Source organism: Babylonia areolata, chromosome 8 (assembly GCF_041734735.1).
Source record: "Babylonia areolata isolate BAREFJ2019XMU chromosome 8, ASM4173473v1, whole genome shotgun sequence".
Classification (NCBI taxonomy): domain Eukaryota; kingdom Metazoa; phylum Mollusca; class Gastropoda; order Neogastropoda; family Buccinidae; genus Babylonia; species Babylonia areolata.
In genome coordinates, this window is record NC_134883.1 from 35,780,587 (window position 1) to 35,792,488 (window position 11,902).

The window sequence follows — 11,902 nt, forward strand, 5'->3', positions numbered from 1 at the left end:
AAAATCGTGTTCTGATCAGCAGTTCTAACGTATTCGAGCGTGAACAAACTGAATGTTTGGGGAATTTTGTGCCAACTTCGCATTGCGCAGGACAAGACTTGTGACCTCTTCGCCTTCGGGCTCTCTGTCGCTCTGTTTGTCTGTCTGTCTGTCTGTCTGTCTGTCTGAGTGTTTGTCAGTCATATTATTCACGCATACCCTGCTCCCCTCCCCCCCAGGCCCCCATTCTCACACCATAGTATGAAGTGTGCTTGAAAAGAACATTGAATATGTCAGTTGCCAGTCAAAAGATTGTTATGATGTTGAATCTGGACTTGAATCCTTGTATAAATTATCGTATTGTCCTTCAACATTCCAGTCAAAAGTTGTGCTGTGCGTTGTCAAGGAAAACGTCTCTTTCTTTTTATTACCATATCTCATTAAAAACAACAACAAACAAACAAACAACAAGAAGAAGAAGAATTATTGTTATTTATTACACAGATTGTGGATGCCCAGGAAATGCCAAGGGATTTGCTTAAGGCGGCAGTTGTTCATTAAATCAATCTTGGTATTTGACAAGAAAGATGGGTCCAATAAGAAATCTCACATTGTCAGAACGGAGAAGCGAACACGGAATTCAGTGAACAGAATGTGATAATGTCGGGATTGTTGTGTTTGTAATTCTTGTTGACAGGTGGTTTTTTTTCCTCAGGATTTGATATGGCTGTGTGGTCGGCTAGCCTATAAGTAACAAAGATAAAGATGTTTCACTGTTCAGTATTTTTGTACAAGGTGTATCCAGAACATGATCGTTACGTAACAGTCTCGGAACAGCTGTCGTTCGTTTGTCGTGTGTAATATTGGAATTGATAGAAATTTATCCTGGCCACATGGGTGCCTGTCGATAAACTGCTCTTGTGGTTAAAAATGACAGTTTCCTCATTTTCCTCATCTCTGCTGGTGCTGCAGTGCACAGCGTGGATAGCATCTGGCCATGTTTGCGCCGTGCAGTGATCAGATGCATAGTTTGTTCAGATCACTAAACCACAGGCAATTAACAAGTTATGTGTTGCGGTGCATTAAAATGCCATCTATGATGAGATGAAATATAATACAAAATGCAGAGAGAGAGAGAGAGAGAGAGAGAGAGAGAGAACCTAAATTTTTAAGTTGTAATATCATTTACACACACACACACACACACACACACACACACACACACACACACACACACACACACACTTGAGTCTTATCAGACTCTCAGTTTGCTGTCCTCCATTTGCATGGTTGATTGATATTTTTATTTTTTTCTCTTAGCATAGAAAGTTATACAGTTCATCTCCATACATCCCGCTTTCCCAAACATCCCAAATGTCTATCAGCAAAGTATCTGAAAAACTCTCTTTAAAGATGACAGAAGAGTTGTTCACTGCATTCATATTGCAGTAATGTATTGTGTTGTGTTGTACTGAATTATATCGTAGCCTGTTGTACTATATTGTTATCATAGCCTGTTGCACTATATCACTATACTGTGTTGTATTACTTTGTCATGACATGTTTCTCTCGGGGTTCCTCGCCCAATGTGGAGCACGTCACCACAGTGAAGCTCCACCCATATTTGATTTTCTTTTTGTGTGTGTGCAAGTGCACTAGTTTTACTATGAAAGTGAATTTTTCCACATATTTGTACCAGGTACCCCCAGTTTGTCGCCGTGGGTTATTTTACGTGCACTGAGTGCACGCTGCACACAGGACCTCGCTTTTAATTAACCTCTTACCCTTGACTAGCGCCGAGACTCTGCTCAAGGTAAACTGGAGGTGGTGGTGAACATTCCGATCTGTATCTGAGACTGGAATCCGTGGACACTCCCTTCATAGCACAGGACCACAAGGCCACTGCTGCCTGCTGCTGCTGCTGTGTGTCGTTTAGTGTCATTGTTTGGTCAGCTTGTGTGTGTGTGTGTGTGTGTGTGTGTGTGTGTGTGTGTGTGTGTGTGTGTTTCATCTCTATTATAGATCCAGGCTCGTGTCACTGGACACGGTACCTGTCTGTCAGTGCTTATCTGTCTGGCAATAGCTCAGGTTACGGCACAGCTGAAATGACCACTCGTGCTGTACACATTTTCTGATCTCTTGCTGGTCTTTGCAGATACCCCAAGCGGAGGGTATGAGTTATTATCAGCAGGTGTGTGTGTGTGTGTGTGTGTGTGTGTGTGTGTGTGTGTGTGTGTCTGTGTGTGTGAACAAACATCGAAGCAGAAGGACAGATAGGTCAAAAGGTCAAATAAGATGCGTTGAACTGGCTTCGTCCCACGGGCAGTGTGCTGGAAAATATAATTATCAGAAAAATAAATACTATTCATGTGTACATGCACACACACTCACCGTCAAAAAGTCTTGATTTTAATGGAGCCTGCATGTGATCAGGGGGCCGGGAAAGGGGAACAGAAAAGAAACAAACTGATTTTGTTAGGTAGATTCATGTGTAAACATGGGTCTGTTGGCAGGCAGTGAATACATCGGGTAAAATGAACTGTCCCAGTGAGTCGCTGGAAAGAAGATTGTTTGCCCCTCTGTAATCTGATCACTAATCCTGAACATACATCTGAGTACTATCATGTTGTTGATATTTTGTATTTGTATTTGTATTTCTTTTTATCACAACAGATTTCTCTGTGTGAAATTCGGGCTGCTCTCCCCAGGGAGAGCGCGTCGCTACACTACAGCGCCACCCATTTTTTTTGGTATTTTTTCCTGCGTGCAGTTTTATTTGTTTTTCCTATCGAAGTGGATTTTTCTACAGAATTTTGCAAGGAACAGCCCTTTTGTTGCCGTGGGTTCTTTTACGTGCGCTAAGTGCTTGCTGCACACGGGACCTCGGTTTATCGTCTTATCCAAATGACTAGCGTCTAGGCCACCACTCAAGGTCTAGTGGAAGGGGAGAAAATATCGGCAGCTGAGCCGTGATTCGAACCAGCGCGCTCAGATTCTCTCGCTTCCTAGGCGGACGCGTTACCTCTAGGCCATCACTCCACTTTTCGAAATATGGTTTGGGTGTGATTGTATTGTTTATTATTTTCATTTGCAATAATGAATGGCAGGTCGGAAAAAAAATGTGTTTGGTCGAGAAATAGTACGCGAATTAACAATAGTCGTCATGCCATGGCTTAGATGTTTCATCGTCTGATCGACCTTGGTAGATATTGCGACCTAAAGTGTATGCTTGTTGTTTGATATTACCATTATTGTTGTATTTGTTGTTGATATTGTTGTCGTTGTTCTGTTCTTTGTGAGAAAAAAAAAAACCCAGCAAAAACAACCGCCAGCCAGCTTGTGTGCACATTAAAGACAAAAAGTGGTGATACACCAGACAGTGGATTCAGGTGACAGGGACAGGGAGAAACGGAGACTATAGCAGACATTGCAGAGGTAGCAGGCAAAGTTTGTGTTATCTCCGGCACCGTGTTTTATGGCAAGGTGAATGAGAGGGGACGAATTCTCTGCCACTGTTGCCACCACATTTCAGTGATCACCACTCTGATTTCTAAGGCTTCACTGGTACTGGATTACACCCGTGTTCGATGCACGAAAGCTCAATCAATCTACAAGGAACTGCTATCCCCCCCCCCACACACCCCCAAAAAAAATCCTTCCCCAACCCCTTCATGTACTCTTATCTAGACTAATGTATAACGAATGCTGCAAAGCACAGCTTCATAATATAGATAAACTGGGACATTGTATGGGATGGAAAAGGATTTACAATGAATGGGGTGCAAGTGCCTGTTCTCTTCTGTCAGAAAAGCTTGGCTGAATACATAACTATGTGTACCTATCAGCAAAACATGTTCATGTCGCTCAGTCACCATTTGTCTTTCTTTTTCGGGGCCCATAAAGACCGGGGACACACAGTGATGCCCCTCATCAACAACAGTCGGACTTCTCATCTACCGTGTCGGATCTATACTGGGACACTAAACTGGAGAAAGGGAGAGGGGGAGATGGAGACAGAGAGAAGGGGGAGCAGCTGTGTTGAAGTCAGCAGTCTGTCCTTCTAACGACTGTAATTATGCTGTGTCAGCGCACAACAAGGCGCAGGGAGCGCTTCTCCAGAAATCAGATACGTCACCGCTTCCCTGTAACGATACCGGTCTTGTGCCCAGCGGAACACGTCAAATCGGGAACGAATGAACTAGTTTGACATTGACGATAACTCCAATCTTAACTTTTGCAAAGAACAGCAACAAAACATAAGTTCCACACGGAAGCTTGTCATCGGACGGACATAACATGAAGATGGCTTCCTCTGAGCAGGAAACAGCGAATTTTGTCGTCAGAAGGGAGTATGGGGGGAAGGAATGGTTTGCATTTGCTGAATCGGAGCACACGGACCTCACCAGAATAAACCAAGTGACAGGGCGGTCCCTTTTCTTAGAATTGGCCCAGTAGCTTCTTGACGCTGACAGCTCCATGTTTGATTGTGCCCGTGTTCAAGAGTAGTGTGAGTAGTGTGGGAGTAGTTTCACTATCAATTTAAAGAAACTGCTACACAGACACAATGAAACCAACTGTACTGTGATTATTGATGGTGCTGATATATTAACAAGCATAAGGGACTTCATGTACCATCCAAGCAAGCAAAACTCACGCCCCCTGACCCCATCAAGCCTTGTGTGAAACGCTACAGGCGTATACATAGGCCACTGCGCCCTTGATCAAGATGGCTTGTATGGTTTACTTCACGATATTCAACACGTCTTGTTCCGTGGCATATCGATTCTGTTCACGCCTTTCTCGCCCAGATCGCCACTGTTGAACTGTGTGCTCGTTTATCATGTTCCTACGTGTCCACAGCATTGCCACGTTGCCTGGTTTCCTAGCCGCCCACATCACCCCCCCCCCCCCCCCCCCAAACAGATCAAAACAACGCAGGCTGGGCTTTTCCCCCCAAAGCCAAAATGATTGCACACAACTAATTTCGAAACAGTTGCTCTTGTTGTTTCCTGTTCAAGAAAGCATCGAGCACAGACTCGCTGACTGAACATTTTTCCTGCACGACAGTGAACTATCCCAGTACCTATCTGAAGCACTGAACTACTTCCAGCCGCTCCCTGAACTACTTCCAACCGCTCCCTGAACTACTTCCAGCCGCTCCATTTGCTTCCATCCAGCTGTTAGAGGCTTCTGATGATACCCCCACCCCCGCTACCCTATCCTGCCTCCTCCGTAGGAAGGACGTTGAAGTAGTCTGGATGAGTTCATCGATGTGTGTGCAATTCCTTTCCCTTCTGACCCGTGATGCTCACAATCCCCAGCTAAAAACCCATCACTGTTCAAAACAGAACTTCCTTTCTTCCATTCTGATCAGCAGTCAACTGAGAATGCTTTTTTTTTTTTATTCATACGTTCAAAACATTCTCACTTTCTTCAAGGGAGACACATGCGCCCTCTTCATTGCTGTTCACACCACATTTGTCAGGGTACACTGACACTGTGGGTGACCGCATGGTGGATGATGCTTGCCGAACAGTGAACAGTATAAACTGAGAGTGGTGCCAGAGAACTGACTGATTAAACCAAACTCACCTGGGAGGTGAAGTTGAATTGGAGTTGTATGTACCCAAAGAGAGGGCGCCTGGAAAGAAATATGATTGGTACAACGGCAGGTCTGTGGTGGTGTGGTGCTGAATGGGAGATGGGAATGGAGTCGGGGGTAAGATGGAAAGATGGAGAGGAAGGGTGTATGGAGGGGCGGGGTTGGGGGTGGGGGGTGGGGTGATCTGCTGTGGGGAACGGGGGTGATGATGGATGGACGGTTGCTTAGGGGGCAGGGTTAAGTGTCTGGCAGTGTGCGTGTGTGTGGAGTATACCGCTAGGAGCGGACAGTTATCTTATCGTTCCATGTTGTCGACCAACCCGTCTCTCCTCCTTATCCTTACTTTCATACTTACTTTCTTTTTTCTTTTTTTTCACTCGTAAGGTAAATGTGTCTAAACACACACACACACACACACACACACACACACACACACACACACACACATATATATATATATATATATATATATATGAACGTCGAGCATATACAGAGCATTAAGATTAAAAAGGAAACACACGGAGATGCAATCCTAGTTCCACTGCCTGTCCTCTTTGTTGACTTTAGCTTCGTTGTTTATCCCCACTTGTGTGTGTGTGTGTGTGTGTGTGTGTGTGTGTGTGTGTGTCCAATGCGTGCGTGTGCGTGTGTGTGTGCGTGCGTGCGTGTGTGTGTACCACTGTATATGTGTTTCTCCATGCATGTGCAATAACATGTGGATATTAATGTTTAGGAACACTGAGTTAGTATGGTTACTGTTTGATGTGCATTTCATTTTGCTATAGAATGATAATGTTCCAGTGTTTGGTTTTTGTTTATAAGTATCAACTACTTCATAAATGTTCATTCCTCATATAGCTCACGTCTGGTTTTGTTCTCATTTTGTTTTTGTTTTCATACGGGAAAATGCAAAAGAAAATTGTTCGTTTAAATCTGAAACAGTTTATTAAATCTTGTAATACCGCAAAAGATGTTTTCACGAGGAAAAGAAACATACTATGTGATTATTTCGGCCCTTGCTATTTCAAAGAAGTTTATGCTTCTGAGTTTTGAAATCGCGCGCGCGCGCGCGCGCGCGCGTGTGTGTGTGTGTGTGTGTGTGTGTGTGTGTGTGAGGGGATATTTCTGCGAACATTTCAAATCCAATTCATTTTAAAAATCGTTTCATATTATTGTGACAGCCTCCTTTTTTGACTGAACGTCAAGAACAGAATGACTCTCAGTCAATATGTCTATTATTCTCAATAAAGAGTATCAGGAAGAGAATTTCAACAAATGGAACCCTTTTACCATTTAAAAAACAAGACTTACATTCAGTTAGAAGAGCTGGATTTCTTAAAAGAAAGATAACCACGTTTCTTAAATCGGAACGCCGCTTCCGAATCGAGCACCGATTAAAAACAAAAATCCCGGAAGGATGGGCTCGCAAAATACGGTAATAATACTCATTTCGCAACATCTTCCGACACGCACAAGACGCCTTCTTGGCCGATCACTTCTGATTTTCAGCCGGTTTTGCATCTCTGGCACACACGTATGTGCTCCAGGACTGAGATGCATAAACCATGTTAGCAGCGCTATGTTCGCTCAGCGTTAGGTATCTTCCTAAGTCTACAACAAATCCCTTGGACTTTGGGAAGATGTTAACACCAAGCAAACGTAACGCTGTTTACGTCACTATTACAGTCCTGCCCAAAAGTCGAACGTCATCTTGCACGCACAGAAACCATACGCTCCAGAACCATGAGGCACAAGTTTGACTCGCACAGCAGGCGTGCATTGCTCTCTCTGTCTCTGTCTCTGTCTCTCTCTGTCTCTCTCTCTCGCTGTCTTTCACTCTGTCTCTCACTCACTCTCTCTCTCTCGTTCTCTCTCACAGACAGGCACGCACGCATTCACGCACACACGCATATACACAAACACATACATACATATAAACACACACACACACATAAACACACACACACACACACACACACACACACACACACACACACACACACACACACACACACACACACACACACACACCACACACACACACACACACACACACACACACACACACACACTGTATATTCAGTGAAATCAAAATAACAGATAAAACTACAGGCCTTTCTGAACAAGACATTTGCGCTGGAGACACAGAAGGAAGAGAAGAAAAAATGACGAAAAGGACATGGCGCAGGTAGGGCACCACGGAAAGGACATGGCGCAGGTAGGGCACCACGGAAAGGACATGGCGCAGGTAGGGCACCACGGAAAGGACATGGCGCAGGTAGGGCACCACGGAAAGGACATGGCGCAGGTAGGGCACCACGGAAAGACTCAGGACTCATTCCCACGTGAATATACACTCGAGCCAACGCACGTGAAGTATGCACCCCGGCATATCGTCAAGGACAGAACGCTGCCAAGCCGACAGTTCTGTAGATAGCGACACGTGGAAAACATGTCCAGAAAGGGAGATGGACACACACACACACACACACACACACACACACACACAGAGGTACATGGAGCATGCAGATGCACTTAAACACAGAAAATATTTTCAGACTGACGATCAGGAAATCGCACAAGCAAAAACGTACCTGGCAAAAAATATAAACACAGATCTTAATGTTTTCTTTTTCGAAAGATAACATTCACTCATTTTGTTTCGAAAAAGCGACAGCGATAGCGCCTGAATTTTGAAAAAAATTGTATACATCATGTTATTCATGCTATGCAATTTTCCCTGATACCTTCAAACCAGACAGAGATGTAACAGACAAAAAAAAACCCAAACAAAACAAAATAAACAAACAAAAAAAAACCCAACCCCCCCCCAAAAAAAAACCCCCAAAACAAAACAAAACAAAAAAACAACAACAAACAAAACAAACAAACAACCCCCCCCCAAAAAAAAAAAAAACAACCAAAAAACAACAACAACAACAAAACAGGAGCCAGAGGCTTAAACTACATTTTACGATCTTTCCAGCGACATTATATAAAACAACCAACCACCAAGAAACATTCCAGACTCTTGGTGATACCGTGTGACATTTCCCTGCCTGTGGGATGAGGCTGCAAAAAAAGTCAGTGGGCTTCGTGTTCCAAGAGCCCCGAGTCAAGGCAGCAGCGGCCCCATCGTCAGGTCGAACCTCCTACCCCCTGGATGACTGACTACACCCCGCGCACCGAGGACTGGTGCTCCGCCTGAACTTGGGTGGCCCGACAGCTGAGCTGCTCCCACCAGCAGCAAATGAACCGACTTCTCGTCAGTGATGCCGAGTTATTTTCAGTCCGCTCGCATGCCGACAGGTATTAAAACAAGGAGCTTGGCAAGCTCGGAATTAAAAATCGTTAAAGGCAGCAGACTTTGTTGAAATGTCATGACAAGCTGACATCCGTTTCGTTTCGTTTTGGTCGCGCGCGCGCGCACGTAGGACCTAATGACGCGTTCTTTTCGCTCTCCCCCTCCCCATTCCCGCCTCTCTCTCTCTCTGTTCGAGTTCGGTTTTCTCACCTGAGCAGCGTGTCGACAAGAAGAGCATGGAAAAGGTCATGGTTGGGAAAACCCTGGTGTGAGGGAGTAGAGCGGTGTCAGTGGAGGTGTTGAAGCCCAGCCACTCGTGTCAGGTACGGTCTGAAGGGTGGAACTGGAAATCTGAACGACGAGCGGCATCGATTTTTCCCCACTGATCATGCTGTGCGTGAAACCGTGAAATCCTGTTTTACCCAGCGAGTAATTATCACTCATCTCCCACGACGATAACTCCTCACTCAGCAGCATGTTTGAAGTGCAGCATGTGTAATCATTTCGCAGCGTTGCATAAGACAACAAGAGTCTGGAAACCGACCAAAGAAAAAAATCTTAAATCAGTGTACGGAAAATTAGATTCTTGGATGGGGGTGGGAAAGGAAATTGTGCTCCATGCCTGTTCTGGGTAACAGCTGGCCTGGAACACACAAAGGACACGGGGCGCACAGCATGGGCTGTGCAGGACTTGGGCTGGGTTGGTTGAGCGATTTTTTGCGCGAAGTTTTCTTAAGTTTAAGAACGTTTCCATGTCTGTGGGATTGGTAAAGACTTAGGAACGTTCTTGACGCTGAACAAACCTAGCGCCCCTAATATTGTTCATGCAACCCAGCCCCGGGAAACAAAGGAAGAAAAGATTAGGGTCGTACAAGACACGAGACACCAGAGAAACGTGTGGTCTGGACATATTGTACTTCGGACACATAGGTGTGAAACATAAACAGAACTTGGGCACAGCACGCGAAGCTGAAAGGGCCTGGGACTTAAGGACTAAGGGCACACCCGCTGGAACACAGACCTTGAACAGACATCATCCAGGACATAAGGGACCTGAAAAAGTCATCATCTCGGACACAAAGCACCTGAAAAAGTCATCATCTCGGACATAAAGGACCTGAAAAAGTCATCATCTCGGACACAAAGGACCTGAAAAAGTCATCATCTCGGCCATAAAGGACCTGAAAAAGTCATCATCCAGGACATAAGGGACCTGAAAAAGTCATCATCTCGGACACAGGTGACGTGGCAAGCAGGATCAAGGGCGCGAAACCTGAGCTTTTATTTCTTTTTATGCAGCAGACATGGTGTAGCGTTTATGGATCAGTCCGCACGCTTTGACACCTCCTTGACACTGAAACTGAGCTGTGGGATTGGGGTAGACTCGGTCAGATTCTTAACGCCACCAAACTCCGCAAATTTGAAGATCGCTCATGCAGCTCAGCCCTGGAGAGAACTCCGAACTCGCTCAGTCTGGAACATGGAACAGACAGTATCCACAACGCCTGGAAATTATAATCCTTATAGTACAGACAAACTAGAAACGTAAGTGAATATCTTGATCAGTCTTTTTTTTCCTTTTCTCCTTTTCTTTCCTTTTTTCTTAAACTGTGGAGTTCCTTTATTTTCCATCCGTAAATGTATTTTGTGTGTGTGTGTGTGTGTGTGTGTGTGTGTGTGTGTGTGTGTGTGTGTGTGTGTGTCGTGTGGCATTAGCGTATTAGCATTCAAATAGAAATAGCACGGAGAGCAATGCAGTGTCGGAAAAAAAGCAAAATACCAGGCCAGACTTCGATCGTTCAATGCGCGGGCGGGCGTCTGATCACGTTACACCGGAATTAACCGTTCAATATGAATGTCTAACATTTAATTGCGTTTATCAACTGAGTTCATTCGTGGTATTTCATATAGAACTACACAGCTGGACGTGAATCCTTAATTGCCACGTTGTCACGTTACATCAGAATCAACCGTTCAGTCTGTTTGTCTATCTATCTATCTATCTATATGTCTCTCTCTCTCTGTCTTTCTGTCTGTCTGTCTGTCTGTCTATATATCCATCTATCTGTCTGTCTGGAAAGGAATTTGTTTAATGTCCTGACACATGTACTGGTGATGTAGAAAATTTATTATCGCCGAAACGGTAGGAAAAGAAGGTGAGTTGGGGGAAGGAGGGTGAAATCTCTCTCTCTCTCTCTCTCTCTCTCTCTCTCTCTCTCTCTCTCTCTCTCTATATATATATATATATATATACATATATATATATATATATAGCTAATTCACGACATTATGTATAGAGTTGAAGTTCTACAGAGGCAGCACATGACGTCAGTTCCATGCATTAGCACTGCACCAAGCTGTCTGTGTTGTGTAAACTATTAAAAAAAATGTTTGGATTTCATTTCCAGCGTGTGTGTACATTGCAGCATTGGAGCAAAAGAATTCCGTGCCTACTGCCACAGGTCATTTTGTATTCAGTAAAATGCAGCCCGCGTTTAATACAACCTGTTTGGGCTGTAACTCTGTTTCCCCCTTTTTTCACTCTCTCTTTTTCTAACTTCATAAACACACTCATGTTTTCAGATGACGCTGTCTATCGTTTCTTTTCACTGTGTGAAGTGTATACCTGCATGTCATCAACCTGTCCATCTTTTCAGTGTGTGAAGTGTATGTCTGCATGTCCCTAGCCTGTCCATCTTTTCACGGGCACTTTGTGTCGTGCAGAATCCTCTCTCTGTCAGCTCGCCTCACGCCTGCTAGTCCAGTTATTATTCCTGGCTTCCGGCTGTTTCTCCTCTCGTTCTCGCACGCACGCACGTACGCACGGACGGACACGCACGCACGCGCATACGCACGCACACACGCACATACACACACACACACACACACATACACAGAGAGGGAGAGAGCAAAATGATGATGTAAGCCGACATAACGACATTAACCGCGGCATGTGTAGCCATGCAGGACTGCCGCAGTGGGTGGCATGCAGGCAGCGGGAAGAGAGTTGGCAGGTG